We start from the raw sequence: 22,815 nt of genomic DNA, 5'->3' as shown, positions 1-22,815 counted from the left end.
AAAGCATGACTACATTTACAAAGCTTTTACATTCTGACAAGTGTGTCATGGGGTTCCTAGTGAACCTGGACTTAATTCTGTATGGCTACAGTTCACATACCCGATATACTACATTAGATGGACACCGAACGGACTATTCATTACGGGAATAGGAACTGGAGTTGACTGAAACTACAAAAACAAATCCTAGTCTACACACAGTTAGGCGTCTAGAGCACCATCCACAGACGAGGAGTTTTATAGCAGACAGGGGCACGCCTAGACATGTTTCACAGCAGTGAGTGCTCTCTGCTCTTTGTCCACTGCAATGTAAATAGAGGCCAGCTCTCTGTGTCAGCTGCTGCTGCCGACACCAGCGCGATTAGCCCTTCCTGTTCCACAAACACTTGAGATCCCAAAAGCCAAAGATGCTGCCAGTATTTTTTTGTATATGTATAATTTTTTTTGGACTTAATACTTAGTATAGGGCTTTATGGTTTTGTTTACTTGATGTATTTGATTTGGAATTAGAAGATAGCTTGTTATTTCACATGGAGGTTTATTTACTATCCTGACGTGAATAAAAGCTTTTAAAAAGGAAAAGAGAGGGAGATTCTGGGGTTAGACGAGGATACCACACAAGTGTGCTTATTTTATTCAGAGAAACCAAAATAATGAGTGTGCATATGTATCCACCCACACACAGACACACACTGGGGGCACATGGAAATATTACTGAAACCCCACAAAGAAAACTCACTAAAAGTATTAAGCGTGCCCATTTAAATAAAAAAGTTAATGTTTTACAGGCATTTAAATACAGTTACTCCCATGAACCAATTATTCCTCGTAATGGAGAGTACATCTCCTTCTCTGCCATGAAGACACCTTTAGGGACCAAAAAAAAAAAAAAAAGACATCCATGTGATCAGGGACAAGCTGTGAGTGGCAGGGTTTTTTTGTTTTTATTTCTGCACTGGGAGGCTGAAAGAGGACAGAGGAGGAATACAGTAAGTGAGATACCATGACTCAGAGGAAGGACATATAAAGTATCATTATGGGAAATTGCCTGAAAGGGCAGTGGCTTCATTTCTATGCGTTTTCTATTTTTGCTTGAGTCTCTTCACATGGGCCACCCCAAATAAAAATGCACCGAGCAATCTTTAGATTGTCATGGCGCAAGTTTTTTTTGTTTTTTTTTGTCGTCGTCCCCGGGCCTTGCCCCCCCCTCCCCCTTCACATTTTCCCCTCAAACCTGCGTCAGGGAGATTTTATTTTTTTATTTCATCCACAAAACAGCATTCTCACAGGCTTCTCTCCCATAACCATTCACAAACATCACATGAAAAACAACAGCCCGTGGAAACTGTTCCGATGCTTTGCATAATTAAGTGCAGACCACAGAATAGACTCGGACATAAAAACCTGGTTGTTATACAAATAAAAGTTTTCAAGGCAGAAAGTTGAAAGCAACTGTTAGCTTGAAAGTCCAAAGCTAACCGTCCCTGAAGCTCAAAATATATTGTACACAAACTGACAGGAGTATATTAAGCATGCGGACCACACCTGCATAGTGAAGAAAATTTAAAAAAATATGCTCAAGTCATTTGAAAGCAATATAATGAGAAGCAGATAAATCAACATGTTAACAGGTCAATTACCCGTTTCAGCTCTTTGAAAAAGAGAGTTCTCTCTATATAGCTATATATAAGTCTCAATGGAAGAGAGAAAAAGTGAACTCAAGAGTGGCCGCAGACAGATCATTATGGCCCATTTCACAAAGCTAACTGTCATGCTTTCAGATACAGAAGATGCAACAGAGCTCTCTTTGTTTAATGAGAGCAGCTCTGTGTCACGAAGAACTATTAGCCAGCAATATTTCCTTAATATGCTCAGTCACAACACAGATTGATCTTTAATCCATATAATCCCTGGCATGCCCACATATCTCAAAACCATTATTTTTTTTCCATGAGGAAAGCCAGTCCACATGCAATTGTTAGCTCCTTATAAAGAGCAGTGAAAATAATTTCAAATGTATTAGAACAATTGGAAAAGGTCCACAAACTCTGTAGAGGACAAAATACTACTGCTGCTGCTGCTGTTTGTTCTCATTAAAGTGGCATTCAATTACTGAATACACATCCTTGTCCATCTGCACAATCCGAGAAAGGCACAGTTGGTTTCATCCAACCACAATACACAGTGGAAAATCAACAAGAGTAATTTGGATGCTTTTTTGCAAATTTTACTATTTTTATGCATTCAAATCAGGAGTCTGTTTGGGGGGGAATAGTTCGGTGTCGTGAACCACAACTGTCAGTATGGCGCACAGTGCAATACATACAACAGATTTGAGGATGAAAGGGGCTTTTGGTTTTCATTAAAATTTCATTCTAAATAACTTAATTGAACTCACTATCGTTTGTATCCTTCGATATATAGCAGCTGGTTATTGAAGTTCTACGTATTGTTTCATTGTGCATTTGATCGATTTTTCAAATTCAACCTTTCCTCTAATTTTTAAAATGAGTTTCCCTTCAATCTGTGCTGCAAAAATAAATAAAGTAAATAATCACATCCTCTCACACATTCTCCAAAGAATCCTCTGTCACATCATTGTGCAAGAACTTCGAATTTGACATTTTGCTTTGTATAACAAAGGCACCTTCAAACAAACGACACGCCCCAGTTTCATGAAGCTGGCAGCATCCTCTGTTCATGTTCGGAAAACAATAGTAATTTGCCTTTAAGTAGGTGTGCTAGAAAATTATGTGGGTGTTTTTGTTATTAAATTATCAGTCAATAAAGAAAATAAACACTGCACAAGAAATGCAAATGCCTTGGTTAGAACTGACAAAGGAAAATGCACAGACATAATAAAACAAATATATAGCAGAGTCTGCCGAGGCCAAAGGGTGGGACGGGAGTCGTCTCAGAAGGGGTATATTGCTGCCACCATTACTGTAGTATTTGTTAACATATCCTAAACTAATTACATTTTAAAAAGTTGTGTTTAAAGATTAAGGATACATTGAGGGCACACCATCAAACATTCTGTAATCGGAAGCAATTACATTACTTCACAAAACAGAAATGCAACTTACAAAAAAGCAGCGAGCCATTTATTTGGGAAAATAACCAAAGGGTGAAATTCTGTTCAAAGTAGCTGTAAAAACAAACCCTAACCCCCTATCCTAATACAAAGCAGACCGATTACTCTAAAAACACTATCAGCACTGGGACAACATATTTCACCAGGGGTATTATTTTGTGCATGTTTTTAAAAATAGGAAATGATGTGGGATATTTTGACTTTCAGCTCAAAGTTAAAGGGAATTCTTGGAATGTTTCTTAGAGAGAAAACAGTATATTGGTGGTGGTTTTCCTTGGTTTTGTTTCTTGCCCTGTATATTGAGGTCCTAATTACTGTCATACATCTATAAGGCATCAGGTTCCAACTAACTCTTGAGGGAAAACAGCTCTAAACACACACACACACACACACACACACACATCATCAGCCTATATCGATCCACTGCTGGATAAGGGCCTCCCCAGTCCCACGATGTCTACAGCTTCCCTTTTCCATGTCACCCCTGTAAGTGTATTATTTCATCCTCCCATCTCTCATGTGTTCATCTTCTAAGTCCTTTTTTTATCTCTTGGGATCCATTCAATAGCTTCCTTTGTCCATCGTTAATCTGTTTATGTTCAGACCCTTGCCATTTTAACATTTTCACACTTTCAATGATGTCACATATTTTGGTTTGTTCTCAGATCTATTCATTTATTTTTCTGTCTCTTGTTATTCCTATATGCATGCTTCTTGGTGTCGTCTGCAGATCCCGTTACATTTTTGCGTTTAGTGACAAAGTTTTACAGCCTAAAATGTAAGTTCAGTCGAGGTAGCAACTCTGGTGAAATCTGAAACCACGCAGCTCTGAGCAGAAGCCGTTCCCTAGAGGAAGCAGATACACTTAAAGATACAATAAAAAATGATTCATGTTTATATACCTATACACATGTTTATACAGACTATATAATCTGATAGTGTGTGTATAAAATTTGTTCTTTTTCCTGCTAGTGTTCAAAAGCTTTAAAAAATATGATGGTTATATGACATATATAAATACATGTTGCAGGTATTCAGCTACTGTTTCTTAAAAGGCTCTCCACAGAAAGATCTTTAATCAGCTGATGGACTTTAGATGGTACTCTCTTGTGTCGGAGGAAGTAAACATGAATAGTCTTTTATTGTATCTTTAAGTGTGCGTCTGCTTCCTCTAGGGAACTGTTTTTGCTCAGAGCTGCATGGTTTCGGATTTCACCCGAGCTGCTACCTGGACTGAATTTATACCACAGCTAAAAAAAAAACAGAAACACGACAGGTCTGACGTATACCATGACTAAGGCTCGCTCTCTCTCTCGCTCTCTCGACACGCAAAGCAATGTCAATCCAGATAACCACCTGTAAAACAGTATCAGTGAAAAGGTGTGACAATTACAGTTCAAAGCACACACACTCCTGTACTGCTACTTCAAGGCACTCGTATCTGAATAAAAGTATATATTTTATCTGGTATTACTTCAGAAACTTACTAACTTTTCATCTTCTAGGCTTTATCTTTATTTATTCACTAGGAATTGCTAGGTCAATTATAAATTCTACACAGGTTCAAAAATGTTTCGGACATGAATTTCCCTTCAAATCTTAGGACAGCCTCTTCATCAATGGCCAATGAATTTCCAACTACAACAGTCAAGAAAACTTTAGACTCAAAGGATTTATGTTTGCCTGCATCACTTTCTCAGCATATTACACAAGATAACCTTTTCTTGTTTGTCCGAAAAAGCACCAGGAACAAGCCAGGACAGGGTTTGCTCTCAAAGAGTTAAGGAACTAATCCACTGATGACTAATACAACAGGAAAGTACCTCGACTGTAAACACTGGCTTTTAGCTTTAGGCTGAAATGTTGATTTCAGGTGAGATGTCAGAAGTCAAGAGAGATGTAGTGCATCTGATCACATACTCTGCCTTGCCGTGTCAATTCTGTCTGCATTTAACAGTAGCATATGCATTCACATTTCATCTGAACTCTAGTGTCATTGTGGGGGCAATACTGAGATCTTATCTGAATGTATACTAATGCAAGGCAACAGACTACTTTCTAAATATATTTTCAGTTTTATCTCATAATAATAATGTAAAAGACTAGCATGAGAATTGTGTTCTGCGACACCAGACATTTCCCAAAACAAATGATCCTCCCAATCTTAAATGCAATTAAAGCCCTTTTTCATATGACAAGTCATTCACAAGAACATCCACAAACCCATAATTCTGAAAAAAAAAAAAAAAAAAAAAAAGAGGGGTTCTAATGCGGCCTAATAAACCAATCTTCCAAGGGCTCGAGATAAATGCAACTGCGCTCTCGTAAACCCTGAAACTTACTGCAAATCAGTCAGTACACAACACTTTTCTGTACAATAGTAAAGTACTTCATTTTCATCTGACAGGTAATGACAGGTATTTTCCATTACCTCAAGAAGAAAAAAGTCACCGTGACTTGTGGTTTCTGCCATAGCTCGATTTAAATAAAAAACTAAAGACTTTGGTGTAACCTACCTCTTCCTGGAAACAAGCTTCTATATGAGCTGACAATAAAAAGGGAAGGCTATACAGTAGAAAAATGTAATTGTCACACAAGGACTGAACAGTTCTCTCTTCCTTGTACCGCACGCAGCAACAACTCCAGGCCAGGCATGAGAGGCGAGCAAAAATAGCTACTGAATTTGTATTTTTCGTGTGATAAGACCTTGGGTATTCAGCAAGACCTCTGATCTGAAAACACTCAGTTTTTTTGTTTTGGTTTCCTTAACTCCAAGCCATTGATTCAAACATTGGCGAGATAACTGAATGGAATATTTCACACGCTGACCTTTAATGGGGAACACGCGTGTTGGAAGTTTCCTCTGGAAGTGCTGCTATGCTAATGGTTTGGCACAGATGGGGCCTGAAGAACTGACTCGATGAGAAAGATAGCTTAGTCTGCAGTGATGGCTCATTCTGATGGAGCACCATTAATCAGTCTTCCTCTATTATTGTCCCTGAACCATTGCTGGTGTTGAATATTTCCATGCTATTTTAAGCCCTCTGCCAAAACAATAGGAGAGAGAAAGCCTGATACAGCCTGATACCACTGTGCTTTACATAAAAATCCCTGCGATGTTGTTCCAATAATAATGAATGAACTTGATAAGGAGCTGCCTTCATAATTATTATAACAATGACTGAAGTGAATTAATCACGACCTCTAACCTAAGATCCTAATCTGACTTCACCTCAGCAGGAGAGTGTGTCCAACATTAAAGACGCTCAAAAAGAAGTCCTTCGAATGCAGTCCCTGAGGGCCACAATGCAGCAGGCTTTCAGGGTCTCTGTAAATCATCACCAGCATTACACGGGGGGGAACGTGTGAAATTAGTCCAATTCTGTGAATAATGAGCTTGATTAAAGGACGAAGAAAACCAGCTGCTTTAGTGCCCAAGGAGTGGACTTGAAAAAATGTTGGTCGAAGAAGTATTGTGTGAAAGCAATGAATCCAAAGGTGTCGGCGTTGATTCCTCAGGAGCACATTAGAGAGAACTGGCCTGGCTTTAAGGACAGGTCAAGACACAGCCCTTTGTGAGGCAAAAGGGATTTTGTTGGATGATTTCCAGTCTACACTTTCGAAATCGCATCTGCGGTGACAGAAGATGCTTGGAGCAAGAGCTGCCACACTACACGAATGAGGAACAGATGAGCAACTAACAACTTTACACACTCCAATCTCCAATAGGACTTGATTCCATGATATGAAAGTCTTCACACAGCTGTTCTGTACTGCACTGGTGTGTCTTTGGAGAATCCATTTAGTTATTTATATAAAGCATATTTACAAACATTAAAATATGGTAGCCTGTTGTGCATCATCAGTATGCTGGAACAAAAGATTATAGATAAGATATTGGGTAATTTTAGGCCCCTAACTGCACTGTGTTTGCCACCTAGAAATGGCACCATTCCTACCTACTATAAACCATAAACATTACACGTCATAATGTGTTTATCATCATTGTGCAATCTGTTTATGTAGCCTAGTGCCTTTTAACCCAACTATTCATGTACAGGTTAAAGTCCTCAGAGCTTTGCAAATCAGAATTAATCAGCTGCTCTTACAAGATACATACACACTAATGTTTTCAGTCACGAGGGAGAAGATTGTCTTTATCAGAGGTTAGATAAACTGTAAATAAAAGTGTGCAGCCCAAAGGAAAGGAGTTACAAGTGTTAAAAGGCCACTAGCACAATGCAAATCAAAATAGTTGACAATGTTTTTAATAGGACTCGTACATCTCACTGAGATAGGTGAAAAATTAGTGGAAATCATGCGATCCAAGTAATGAAATGCTTGTGGAGTAATGTTATGACAAAGCCCCTACCAAGCACCAGTCACATACAGCTTCTTAAGGGAAAAGGACAGTCTGTTGTGTAACCTACCCTGAGCACTGAGTGTCACAGCTCATCAGCAAAGGCAAAGCAAAAGAGAAAGTGCGGGTGAAGAGGGGAAGTCACTGCATTGAGGAACTAAGGTTGTCCCATTCCCGTTCGTGTAGTTTCCGGACGCAATCCCCTTGTGCCCTGTTGCTGCAACGTACTTGTCTTATTTTGCAAACGACCTGTGCCACTGCACTGGAAAAGCACCTGGGAATCTGCTTCTGATTGGCGGTTCAGCTCTGGCTTTACAATAACACACGATTAGATGCCAGTGCACTTTTCACTGCCTTACTGTACCTGCTTCTGTAATATTGCCCACTTTACTGTATACTGTACTCACCTTTGCATTGTACAATGTACTTGTACTCATTAACAAGAACCTATGCTGTATATTTTTGTAGATTGTATTTTGGATTTATTGTATTTTACTGGAGTTCTGGCACAACTTATGGGCCCTGGGTAAGAGCATCTGGTAACAAATAGGTTTGAATGAAATACTCATTGTAGGCTACTGGAAAATAATGCACAAAAAAAACAACAGGAAGTGTCAACCTCCATGTTTAATTAAACTTTAGGGTGTTTTTGTTGTTGTTTTTTTACATGAAAAAACTAAACTGTACATGTCCTCCACAAGGCACTTTGACCACTAGACAACCCTGAACAGTCTTCTGTATTTTTAAATACAATCCATTATACTCTTGTGCCCATTAACTCTGCAGTTTGTTTGGGTCGATTTCCATTGACATTAAATTATATTTCTTCTTTAATGTCACATAATCATATAATCACGTATACATTGGATAGTTCTTTTGTCAAGTACTAGCTTCCAGAAACATGACAAAATCAAAACCAAACTGCTGGAATAAAAGTCACAAAATTTAAAACTTTATAAGAACACCTTTGAATTCTTCAATATTTTAAAGAATTATGTATGTATATATCTATGTTACTGCTGTAGGTTAATGTGGAGACAATGTTATGTGGTCTTTTCTCATTACATTGATATGTGGTTTGGCTGGAGCTCAGAGACATGATTATACAAAACATTCATTTGGCGGAGGGAAAAACTGCCAATAAGATACAGTGAATGGTCAGATTACATTGTGACAATTACATTGATTTTCTTTTAAAATCAAGCTTCCATTTGTAATTTTAACAGCAGCATGAAGGCTGGAGGTAATATGATGGATCAATGTGGCAATATGATTTGAAATGTATAAACACACACACACATATACATATATATACACACACACATATATACAGTGAGGGAAAAAAGTATTTGATCCCCTGCTGATTTTGTATGTTTGCCCACTGACAAAGAAATGATCAGTCTATAATTTTAATGGTAGGTGTATTTTAACAGTGAGAGACAGAATAACAACAAAACAATCCAGAAAAACACATCTCAAAAAAGTTATAAATTGATTTGCATGTTAATGAGGGAAATAAGTATTTGATCCCCTATCAATCAGCAAAAGATTTCTGGCTCCCAGGTGTCTTTTATACAGGTAACGAGCTGAGATTAGGAGCACTCTCTTAAAGGGAGTGCTCCTAATCTCAGCTCGTTACCTGTATAAAAGACACCTGTCCACAGAAGCAATCAATCAATCAGATTCCAAACTCTCCACCATGGCCAAGACCAAAGAGCTGTCCAGGGATGTCAGGGACAAGATTTTAGACCTACACAAGGCTGAAATGGGCTACAAGACCATCGCCAAGCAGCTGGGTGAGAAGGTGACAACAGTTGGTGCGATTATTCGCAAATGGAAGAAACACAAAGTAACTGTCAGTCTCCCTCGGTCTGGGGCTCCATGCAAGATCTCACCTCGTGGAGTTTCAATGATCATGAGAACGGTGAGGAATCAGCCCAGAACTACACAGGAGGATCTTGTCAATGATCTCAAGGCAGCTGGGACCATTGTCACCAAGAAAACAATTGGTAACACACTACGCCGTGAAGGACTGAAATCCTGCAGCGCCCGCAAGGTCCCCCTGCTCAAGAAAGCACATGTACAGGCCCGTCTGAAGTTTGTCAGTGAACATCTGAATGATTCAGAGGAGAACTGGGTGAAATTGTTGTGCTCAGATGAGACCAAAATCGAGCTCTTTGGCATCAACTCAACTCGCCGTGTTTGGAGGGGGAGGAATGCTGCCTATGACCCCAAGAACACCATCCCCACCGTCAAACATGGAGGTGGAAACATTATGCTTTGGGGGTGTTTTTCTGCTAAGGGGACAGGACAACTGCACCGCATCAAAGGGACGATGGACGAGGCCATGTACCATCAAATCTTGGGTGAGAACCTCCTTCCCTGAGCCAGGGCATTGAAAATGGGTCGTGGATGGGTATTCCAGCATGACAATGACCCAAAACACACAGCCAAGGCAACAAAGGAGTGGCTCAAGAAGAAGCACATTAAGGTCCTGGAGTGGCCTAGCCAGTCTCCAGACCTTAATCCCATAGAAAATCTGTGGAGGGAGCTGAAGGTTCGAGTTGCCAAACGTCAGCCTCGAAACCTTAATGACTTGGAGAGGATCTACAAAGAGCAGTGGGACAAAATCCCTCCTGAGATGTGTGCAAACCTGGTGGCCAACTACAAGAAACGTCTGACCTCTGTGATTGCCAACAAGGGTTTTGCCACCAAGTACTAAGTCGAAGGGGTCAAATACTTATTTCCCTCATTAACATGCAAATCAATTTATAACTTTTTTGAAATGTGTTTTTCTGGATTTTATTGTTGTTATTCTGTCTCTCACTGTTAAAATACACCTACCATTAAAATTATAGACTGATCTTTTCTTTGTCAGTGGGCAAACGTACAAAATCAGCAGAGGATCAAATACTTTTTTCCCTCACTGTATTAGGGCTGTGCGATATGACGATATATATCGTATGACGACAGAAAAACGTCTATCGTTTCATATTATGCTATATCATTTATATCGTGGTGTTGCAAATTGCAATCTTACGGCAGTATTTTTCGTCATTAGGACGCTTTGTGTTCTTCCCGGTTCCTCCACACATGCTGGATGCAGGTAGAAATGAGCATCAGAAACACAGACAGACATGAGGAGAGAGACCTGACACACAATAACCAGCACAACCAAGAGATTCTTTAATGCGCAAGCGCACACGTTGCGCCCCGCTCTCATCGCCGGGCTAAACTCGATCTGCAAGCACCCCCCACCGCGCTAATTTAGACTGATATCATTTGTATAAAATTAATAAACGTTTGTTTGCATTTTAATGAATTGGAAAGCAATGCAAACACATGCAGAAAGTATTATTTTCTTTTTAGTAAGATGGTGAAGTGGTTCAACAGTTGTATTATTATTACTATTATTATAACTATTTTGTATTAACAACATGCTGTACTTGTAAGTAGAATCGAAACGTGACAGTCAGAGGAGAAATGTCCCCGTCTAGCAGATGTTAATGCGCCACTATAAATCCGGATGTGGTAAATCTTCCTGAATCTGTACCATTACAGCGCATGTGTTTAAATTACTTGTGTTAATGTTGTTATGTGACAGTAAATCATACTGTGTATATGTATATATGTGCTCTGAGGAAGATAAGTCCAAACGCGTAAGCATTATGATGTTCACTTTTTCTCGAATAAATAATTTTTGAGACCTCTGTGAATATGGACTGTTTTTAGATGGGAGCTGCTGTCCTTCCTTCCTTGACCGGATAATTGTTCTATATAAAATCCCTGGGATAAGGCACCCCGCATTTAAGATTTATTAAAACTATTGTAACGCCAGCTATTTTTAAACTTTGTATAATATATACACTCACCTAAAGGATTATTAGGAACACCTGTTCAATTTCTCATTAATGCAATTATCTAATCAACCAATCACATGGCAGTTGCTTCAATGCATTTAGGGGTGTGGTCCTGGTCAAGACAATCTCCTGAACTCCAAACTGAATGTCTGAATGGGAAAGAAAGGTGATTTAAGCAATTTTGAGCGTGGCATGGTTGTTGGTGCCAGACGGGCCGGTCTGAGTATTTCACAATCTGCTCAGTTACTGGGATTTTCACGCACAACCATTTCTAGGGTTTGCAAAGAATGGTGTGAAAAGGGAAAAACATCCAGTATGCGGCAGTCCTGTGGGCGAAAATGCCTTGTTGATGCTAGAGGTCAGAGGAGAATGGGCCGACTGATTCAAGCTGATAGAAGAGCAACTTTGACTGAAATAACCACTCGTTACAACCGAGGTATGCAGCAAAGCATTTGTGAAGCCACAACACGTACAACCTTGAGGCGGATGGGCTACGACAGCAGAAGACCCCACCGGGTACCACTCATCTCCACTACAAATAGGAAAAAGAGGCTACAATTTGCACAAGCTCACCAAAATTGGACAGTTGAAGACTGGAAAAATGTTGCCTGGTCTGATGAGTCTTGATTTCTGTTGAGACATTCAGATGGTAGAGTCAGAATTTGGTGTAAACAGAATGAGAACATGGATCCATCATGCCTTGTTACCACTGTGCAGGCTGGTGGTGGTGGTGTAATGGTGTGGGGGATGTTTTCTTGGCACACTTTAGGCCCCCACACACATATACACTCACCTAAAGGATTATTAGGAACACCATACTAATACTGTGTTTGACCCCCTTTCGCCTTCAGAACTGCCTTAATTCTACGTGGCATTGATTCAACAAGGTGCTGAAAGCATTCTTTACAAATGTTGGCCCATATTGATAGGATAGCATCTTGCAGTTGATGGAGATTTGTGGGATGCACATCCAGGGCACGAAGGTCCCGTTCCACCATTATTGGGTTGAGATCTGGTCACTGTACTAAACTGTCATGTCATTGTCATGTTCAAGAAACCAATTTGAAATGATTCGACCTTTGTGACATGGTGCATTATCCTGCTGGAAGTAGCCATCAGAGGATGGGTACATGGTGGTCATAAAGGGATGGACATGGTCAGAAACAATGCACAGGTAGGCCGTGGCATTTAAACGATGCCCAATAGGCACTAAGGTGCCTAAAGTGTGCCAAGAAAACATCCCCCACACCATTACACCACCACCACCAGCCTGCACAGTGGTAACAAGGCATGATGGATCCATGTTCTCATTCTGTTTACACCAAATTCTGACTCTACCATCTGAATGTCTCAACAGAAATCAAGACTCATCAGACCAGGCAACATTTTTCCAGTCTTCAACTGTCCAATTTTGGTGAGCTTGTGCAAATTGTAGCCTCTTTTTCCTATTTGTAGTGGAGATGAGTAGTACCCGGTGGGGTCTTCTGCTGTCGTAGCCCATCCGCCTCAAGGTTGTACGTGTTGTGGCTTCACAAATGCTTTGCTGCATACCTCGGTTGTAACGAGTGGTTATTTCAGTCAAAGTTGCTCTTCTATCAGCTTGAATCAGTCGGCCCATTCTCCTCTGACCTCTAGCATCAACAAGGCATTTTCGCCCACAGGACTGCCGCATACTGGATGTTTTTCCCTTTTCACACCATTCTTTGCAAACCCTAGAAATGGTTGTGCGTGAAAATCCCAGTAACTGAGCAGATTGTGAAATACTCAGACCGGCCCGTCTGGCACCAACAACCATGCCACGCTCAAAATTGCTTAAATCACCTTTCTTTCCCATTCAGACATTCAGTTTGGAGTTCAGGAGATTGTCTTGACCAGGACCACACCCCTAAATGCATTGAAGCAACTGCCATGTGATTGGTTGATTAGATAATTGCATTAATGAGAAATTGAACAGGTGTTCCTAATAATCCTTTAGGTGAGTGTATATATACACACGCATATACACACACACACTCTCACACACATATCCCATAACAACATAACACACGTAATAGTAATCACACAACACTTGCCCTGTAATGTGTTGCATTCTGCATATATTTACCATGACAGCCTGCATGTAGTATTTGTTAGTTTTGCTTACTGGAGGATTAACGAAATAATTGTAGTTTGAATGTCTTTTGGTCTTATTTTGTGGCTTGAGTGGATAAAAACAAGAAATAGAGATATACATCGTGTATTGCCCAAACTTCTAAAAATAGAGATATTATCAGATCAAGTCATATCGCCTAGCCCTAATTATATATATATATATATATATATATATATATATATATATATATATATATATATATATATAAATAAAATGTGTATATTCTTCTCTTCAAAGTGGATAGATATCCTTCATCTCCTCACACTGACTTAAAAGAGGCACAACTTGTAAGCACACATTCTCTGCCAAGACCAAGGTAGTACAAAACCCCAGCTCAGTACCTAGGGATTGAGATAAAATATTCAAAGTTTGCAGGATCATGGGTTGCCAGTGAAGCTGATGAAGGACAGCACCAGATCACAGTAAGGATCTTTCTGGAAAGAGAAACTGGCTTAATAATACAATTTTCCAATTTATTGGAAACAAAATCAGTATTAAATACTTGCAAGTTCTCCACCGAAAATCTGTTTTCTGAGGTTATTCTATAAGTAGAAACATTCAGTGCAGTGAGTTTTTCATGTCCAGCTCAATGTTCTATGTACCGGAAATCAGAGATCGAAAAATATGCCGTGAGGTTGCTAACTCTGGAGCTGCTTTGCTGGAAGTCAAAGGAGAAATCAGAAAAGTCATGAAAATCATAAAAAAAAAAACATTTATGCACGTTCAATGGCCCCATCACCCTATTTTTCCAAAAGATCCATTGATTTGTAGTCATAAAAAGTTGTTTTCACCACCCAAAACTGTTGCTATTATTTTACATGATTATTTTATTCCAGGCACTGCACAGTGCAACCTGCACACACGTGGGGATTCCCTTTTGGATTTTCCTTACATCACCAACATAACCAATAACAACTACAATGCTTTTTTATTTATTGATATGGTATTTACATTGACTACAAACATCTCTTTTCCTATAGGGAAAACTGATATTAGACTAAGAGTGATACTTAGTTACTTTTTTTTTTTCTTTCATGTGCAGTACTCAAATCTGCCCTTTATTAGCATTTATTCATGAATAACTTCCTTCCGAGGCAAACTCTTCCAAAGGGAAACACTTTTAAGAACATTAACGACTGGACAGATGCAGACCTCAGAGAGATTACTTAAACAAAATATTGATGTTATTTCTTATCAACGACACGTGTTTAAGAAGCCATGGAGGTTCACAGAGGATAGTTCCTACTGTTAGCATTGTGTTTGAAAACATGCTTCCTCGGGTGGAATTCCCCAGCTTTCTTTCATGCCATCATTTGTCATTGAACACATTGTACAAAACCAACGCTGGGTGAAGCCAAGAAATGAGAACAAGAGATTAATCTGTTCTCTGGATGATAGAATCAATTCCTCCTAGTAAACCGTCATTATTAATTAATCATTAATCATCCAAACAGAGACCAGACAAGGTCTCTCTCCCAAAGCCATTCCCATCATAGCTAGTACCAAGAACCTCCTACATCATGGACTCGGAGCCTTTGAACACCTTACTCCAAAGTTTTAATTAAAGTGTGTTTAGAGTGCAGGAGCAGAGTGGAGTAGAAAAACAAACATCAGGATGACCTGATGGACAGTCTTCTCAGCAAAGCACAATGTCCGATATTCCTTCCATCAAAAATTCCCAGATTATTCTTAATTCTGGTTTCTTTCCTATCCCATAATTGGAGGTGGGAGGGGGCCAAACTGCTTTGAGATTCAATCTTCTAAAGAGCAGGAGGGCCCCCCACCAGCCTTTTTTTTTTTTATTATTTTCAGCGTGGTCAAAGACACCAGCAGCGGAGATGTGGTTATTTTCTGAAGAGGTGAGGCAAGTATGATGCAATCTCAGTCAACTGGCCTTCAGGAGCTGAGAGCAGAGAGAGGAGGAGACCAACTCCTGAGACTAACTTCAGTTACAGAGGTCAAAAGGGCTTTTTCTTTTATCAACAGAACAAATGACCACAATCTAATTCCAGCAACTGTCAGGGTTTTCTCAGGTTCAGACACTTTTGTCCATTTGTTGGAAAAAGGAAAAACCCTTTCCAGTGATTATTTTTTTTAATAACTCCATATAATATTCGTTGAAGGAAACTGAACAAGTGAGGGAAAACTCCCAATGTGGTCATCTCAAAATCCTTTTACGATTTCATTGAAACTGCTGATGACTATCAGACTTAAAACTAGAACTTTTTTTTTTTTTTTTTTTTTTTTTGCATAACAGTGGTAGTGGCGTGTAAATCTTAACATATCCATAGTAGTTTACAGAGGAAGACCACCACACTAAGCATGTGGCTTCTTTAAATCTAACATTTACACAAACTGACAAAATCCGGGGCATTGAGAACCCAGGTGATATACATTTGACATTGTGGTGTGAATTTTATGCTTAATACAGATAATTCGAGGGGGGTAAAAAGATATACAATATCAACTTGATGGTGCAGTTAAAAAAAAAAAAGCATCAAGAAACATAAAATATTACAATGAAATAATGATCTACTTTAGATTTTTTTAAGCAGGGACCAGTCAATGTGGAGGAAGCCCTGTATACGAAGGCTTTGATTAAATACGGGCACAGGCCATATATGCTTCCTAATGTTTCATGCTCACGCCAATAGCCAGTCTGGCTAGTGAACTCAGAAGCTGCTGCACATCTTAGAACTCAGCTGCTCCAAGATAAATATTTCGAGCACGTTTCGTTTATTTTTTTATATTCTTTTTGCCATGCCTTCTGTGCCTTTGCAAACTGTGCGAGGTTCACATTTTAACGATTTTTGCCAAAATGTTAGAAAAAAACAAATCCATTCCCTCAGGATACTTGGCTGCTGTACTGCAGCCAGGTTTTATTTTATTTATTCATTCATTCATTTTTTAAATAAAAGGTACTGAATTAATGCTGGACATTGTGGTGCAAGACCATTTTATTGTATTTTTTGTATAAAATGAGTCTGTGCTCCCTCCCTCCCTCTCTTTCTCTCTCTGGATTAGAAAGCAAACTCTGCTTTCCCCATTAGCAGCAGTGAAGACTTGGAAGAAACAAGAACCTTTTCATTCTGCAGCAGAACTCAGCTGTCCCAGTAGCTATCGCCTTGATGGTTTTCGCTTTATAAGACGGGTAACAAGCAAGGCAAGAAAACACAATACTGTCAACACATCGACCTTAAAAATAATAAAAATCCGAAACTGGACTGGAAACTTTAATAATGGAGATCTATACAAAACCAGAACTCAATGTCCATGTGGCACGGTTTGCCTATAAACATCGACATGAGCTCCGAAACATAGCTAGGCTGATTCTGTTGAACTAGTGTTCAACAAATGCTGCACAAATTTCACTAATAAATGTGTACTTTGAAGAAAAATGTTGACTAAACAAATCACTAAGAATAAGGGAGTACTCTGAACTGGACAATATGCAGAAGGTATAAGCCCACACGCTGCCCAGACCAAAGGTCCCGGTCTTGGTGCTCAGTCTTGCTCAGAGTATCCCCTCCCCCTGCTGTAACAATCTGCATGGCCTGTTTACCATGTATGCGATGGCGTCTTTCACACGCACTTCAGCTGGGCTCTGCTCTTGTTATGGAAACTACAAAGGGCCTCGACTTCAAAAACAATTAACATGAAAGGTTAAAAAAACAGAACACCTTGCGCACCAGAGCTTCCTGCACGTGCTCCACCAGCCGACTCACTCTGCCTCCCCGAGCGCGAGAGACTCCGCCACCCCCAGATCATACAGCAAAACAGTGCGTGACACCTGCCTTGGACGACGACCAGAAGAGAGCAAAGGAGTTTCGGCTGTCTCGAGCTTTACCAGCTCCTCTCACGGTCCCTGAGGTGCTAGTTTCAGTGCAAACCACCAATTTCAGAATGAGAATCACATATTGTATTGGGTGGACTACAGGAATTCCCTCGGTAGATAGCATTCCTTTAACTTATGAATAATCACCAGTATAGCACTACTACCCACTGGCCACTACTGACTGACACATCATAATATCCCTCGTTCAGTTTTTAGTTGCTTTTCAAGTGTACTATATCACTGCCCCTTACTTTACCATGTCACCGATGTTTCTATTCCATTTAACAGATTTTAAACCTTTAGATTATGTACCTCTGTACAGGGTAACTTTCTACAGTTCCTTCTTGAAGGCTGGTCACCTTGGAGAGAGGCATCAGCCAAATAAAATAAAATGCATCAATAATTCAGCAAAAACTCTTGAATCAGCACACTCCGTCAGCGTATTATATTTTATACCACACTGTCATGTTTGCAAAACAACTTGTGGTCTCCCATTTCCCTCACCTGATCACACTTCACTACAAACTGCTCCTTTTGTGTCCACCTACCACATGAGATCATATCTGTGTCAGCAGGCTGTGTGTGTGCATGCGTGTGTATGTGCGCATCCATGTGTGTAATCAAGGCTACTCACATTCTGTGGTGGATCCGTTCCATTCCATCAACTCCACTGTCTTGCCCTTATCTTTTAGTCTTCATATATGTCATCCATCTCTTTTAGGGTTTTATTCTTCATAAATACATGGTTGAACCTGGAAGAAATAACAAATATTCGTGATGTAGCCCGGGATTATTTTTCAATCTCCAAGACGTCTCAGCTTGACTTGGCAAGACCACCAGCACAAATGTGAAGTGCTGACTGCTGGTCATGGGTTTCCTTCCTCCAAACACCACGTGCGGTGTGCTTCTAGAGTACGTGGACATAAATGAGCAGCGTCATGTGCTGGATGCTGTCCTCCCACAAGTGTCTTCATTGAAAACAATTGTGTGCATCTGAGGATTGGATATGTGCGGTGCGGGTTGATAACACATTTCCTACAATTTCCTTTTTTACAAAAAAAATAAATAAAGCTTTGGGTATTGCTCCATAAAAATACTGCACTTTGAGAGGACCTCAAAAACATAGCTCTGTGTACACAGCACATGTTTATTTATGAAACAGAAGTTGCACCCCCACACACAAAGTCAAAGTCAATATGTGGTCAGACATGTTGGATGTGCACTCAGGATCATCATCTTAGAATTAGGAAATCTGTACACTAAAGAACAGTGGACTTAAATACTGAGTTGCTTATGGTGGTCTGTCAGTCCATTTCTCTGGATCAAAATCTTAAGTCATACGTTTAATCTGTGTGTTCCTATTTTTCCTCAATATCTTGACCAATAGCATGCTTGTGATATTCCATTCAGGATTACACAATGTTATCTTACACTTCATACACCAAAAAAGCAGACAACAGAAGCAGCTTGGATTGCAAAAACACTCTCTACTGTCCATATTGGCACTTGTTTTGGATATGATATAGTTGTCCAAGATCTACCGCATTGCTACCATCATCCTGGTAAACCACTCTAGAGCTTTATTCAAACTGTCCTTTGAAACCAGAATTTTTCCATTAATAAACTACAAAGTGACAGGACAGGAAATTCTGAAACATCGGTCAAAAGGCAAAGGCTTAATATATAGATTTTTTGGTACATTTAGGGCCTGTACTATATACACAACCAATATGTATTACCTTAACAAGGTTTTACATACAGGGGTTAAACTGTAACAGACAAGAAGCCTTGATTTCTAGATACCCAGCAAAACTACGTGTTAGAAGTCACTAAAGGAAGGCGATTTGCTGTCAATTGTTCAACCACAATATCCTTAATGTAGTGCCACAGTGAAGGAGGCCCCGAGGAGGGCAGTCCGCGTCTGCACTATAGAGAAAGCCATGTGTGCACTGAGAAGCTCCCAGCGAGGAGGAGAACAATTGCAAAGAGAGGCCTTGCTGGGGAGCATGATTTCAATTAGAAACTCCTTTGAAAGAGGGAAAAAAAGGACAGCACTTTTTAAGGGAGTAGTCTGCAGAACTGCCCTCGTCCTGGACAGCCAACCAACAAATCCTGTCTTTTTTTTTTTTTACTTCGCTACTGAACTCTTAATAGCATAACTGGACCCTTTATTTGCTTTGATGGTACAAGTTAACATGTTTTCCAGGTCTCGATTTATAGTTACCCATCAAAACTGCAGGACTGTGGCTCTCAAGGGCCCAGATGATACTTCTCTGCTTTAGGTGCACCGTATGTGCCTTTGTATTAGGGAAAGTGTAATTAAGAGTTTAGGTGGGGGGTTGAGTGGTTTTGATAAAAGGAAACTAGGATCACTGCACAGAAATTGTTCAGCAAATACATGTGTAATAAGTTAACCAAGTTTCCTCGTCAACCGGTTTTATTTTGTACAACATTATTTTGATTACACAGTTGTACAGATACCCGTATTGAGGGCTCCACCACAATCTCACATCTGATTAAGCTGGCAAAGTCTCATTAAATAGTTCCAGCAATTAAATTATCTTGTCTGACAGTTCAATAATAAAATAATGCTGATATGAAGTAACATAATAAATATACTGATAGAGTGAACTTAGTTTGAAGCTGTGGTGCATCATGTATTTGGACACAGGAAGAAAAGATACAAAATTTAGGTAAAATAAGATAGAGACCCGTAGTGTTCTCCTTAAGAGATGGTTAGAAAAGTGTCTTTTAAAAGGTCCTAAAGAATTGCAATGCTAAAACACACAATAGAAAAAAGTATATCTTGTTTTTCTAAGGAAATGCAGAACAACTTGGATGATATTCACAGCAAAGAAGCTGTTGAACAGTTTAAAGATTAGGGCAAGTATTTTCTATGTTTCTTGACACAGAATAAGGTACTTTGCCGCATCAGGCATTTTTTTTTCCTGTGCGACTCTTATGCTGGAATAGACCACCACAGGTCCTTGCCAATCCCTAGCACTCGACTCCAGCGAAATAAAGGTCACAGTGCACGAGCAAGTGAAACCTCTGCCCAATTCGGAGGCTTTTAACAGGACGACAAAACTCCCATTCACACAACATAACAAACAAACATAGAAAAAGAGAAAAATAAAACCCACTCGTAATGCAACCATAAATGGTTTTCTGTGTTTTTACTAGTGGTAAACCTCCAGCTGTTCTCACTGGTTATGGAAATGCGCAGGGTGGCCAGGACACAGGGACATGGCAAGGCTGTTATGGTTTGAATAACCCCCCAGCAGGGCACGACCCAATGCCTTGGTCGTTCAAGCACACGTCCTTCTGGAGTGCATACAAACACTACAGGCTTAGATGTTACTCAGAACACCCTGCCTAAACACTGTGTTTATGGGGGGTGGGGCTAATAACAGTGTTAATCTTCACAAAATGAGAGAATAGAAAACCAGGGTTCAAATTTGCAGGCTTTTTCAATGAGTTTCATCTTTTTTAACACCAATATGCCAATATCTAGACCAGCTCTGCTTCTTATAGCTCTCAAGTAATTTTTCCCCAAAGGCCAAGCCAACCCACCACATGGCCGGGACCAGATGGCAATATTTGGGTTTAAGCTCTGCTATTGGGAATACATGCTATTTTGGTGGTTTACCACTATCTGTCTTTTACCACACACAGAAAGCTTACGGAGGTAAAATGATTGTAGTGGTGTGGTGTGGTAGTGGTGTCTCTCCCTGACTTGCTCTGGCTGAAAGTTTCCGTCAGCTGTTTTGGGGACTGTAGATCGCATGATAAGTGCATCAAGCCATTCTTGTTATCATGTGGGAGCCTGAAGGAGCGAAGCTGGGCTATGTTCAGAGCAGCACACTGCTGGTAGACTACATAAGCAGGTGCTGTTATAAATATGAACCAAATCCCAACCATAAACCCTTCAGCGAGAACAACCATCAATCCCAGGTAGCTATGTAGCAGCGAATCCAATCGGAAACCTGCTCATTTTGGACACAATGTTAAGCGTAAACTATCAGATACTGGCTTATGCAAAAACCTGGGGTCAATTCAATCATTTTAATTTCTATAGCACCACATTGCCACCAGGCATTAGACCACTGTACAAAACACCCTCATATGAAAACAATAAAACATTAAAAAAAAAACAATAAAAACATTTAAAAATAGTTCATGAACAACTGGGAAACAGACTATAGAAATCTTGCAATCATTAATTTCTTGCAGTCGTGTGAACTATAGTTTTCCATAAAGAACCTATCGGCTGATTTTCACAGTCACCCGCTTTCCAAAAACCGGGCTGGAATGATCAAGGATTAACAAATACCACACATCCTTGCCTTTCACATCGGTCCCAGGGCTTTTAATACCAGCAGCTTAATTTACCAGATCACCTGTCCCTTCCACCACACAGCTGACTTCACAGCAGGTGCTAGGTGCGTCTCTAGCTGGGGTTCCGATACAGCTATATCTGTGCCCCACGAACGCCAAACCTCCCTCATTCAACATCTGTGCGGTTCTGTCCCCACCTGCACATACCCATATGGTGAGAAGAATGTGTTAAACATATGGGGGACAGCAAGTACCAGAAAGTGAGCCATCCGCAAAGCGACTTCAACAGGAAGTTGTTAAAAGCTTGTATTGCCCTATCATACATTGCACCAGTCTTATGATGTCTATGTTAATCATGCATGAAAGGAAAAAAATTCTGATACTTGAGAGACAATAAAGATGACTAATTCTACATCTGGATGTAGTGTACATGTACTAGATATAAAAGGGAACTTCTTTTGAACTGCAAATTTGGAGTACTAAAATATCGCTACCAACAATACGGCACAGTAGTCTAATTAGACACTGTTCTGTTTTACATCAAACAGTGTGTGTATATCATATTAACATACGCATATCCACACTCAGAGGTTTACCTTTACCACAGCTGTCAGTATCATGGGATATATAAAGACTACATTGCATGCATCCTTCCTAATACACACTGGATTGCTATTCACTTGTTTTTACGCTGCAAGCAAATTGTGTGAACACAAATCTGTTGGAGAACATGAATGGCTCTGAAAACTCAGGGAAAGAGGAATCTGCAAGTTCTGGATTAGTGTACATAAACTGCCCCCCAACAAAGGATTTGACAGCCAGGCTTTCTGTAAATATTAAATTGGTCATAACATACTTCAGCAGCCATTTGCAATCATGATATTCACATACAGCTTAGGAAAGTCGGCCCACACCAGAACAGCACCAGACTTCTTACAACGTTTCAGTCAGCGTTTTGCCACTTAAACAAAAAAAAAAAAAAACCCTTTTCCTCTGTGTTCAGCTGATGTCCACAATGAAAGTAACCACAAGTTTTAACTGTTTGACATTCCAGCACAGGCAAAACAGGACTGTGCCCTTGGATGTTTGAACATGAGCTTTTAACTGAGACACTGGAAATCACCCATAGCTCATAAAAAAGGATTATGCGTGTTTGCATTCATGAGGTCACACAGA

The sequence above is a fragment of the Amia ocellicauda genome, chromosome 23 (assembly GCF_036373705.1).
Source record: "Amia ocellicauda isolate fAmiCal2 chromosome 23, fAmiCal2.hap1, whole genome shotgun sequence".
Classification (NCBI taxonomy): Eukaryota; Metazoa; Chordata; class Actinopteri; order Amiiformes; family Amiidae; genus Amia; species Amia ocellicauda.
This window is presented reverse-complemented; position numbering follows the sequence as displayed.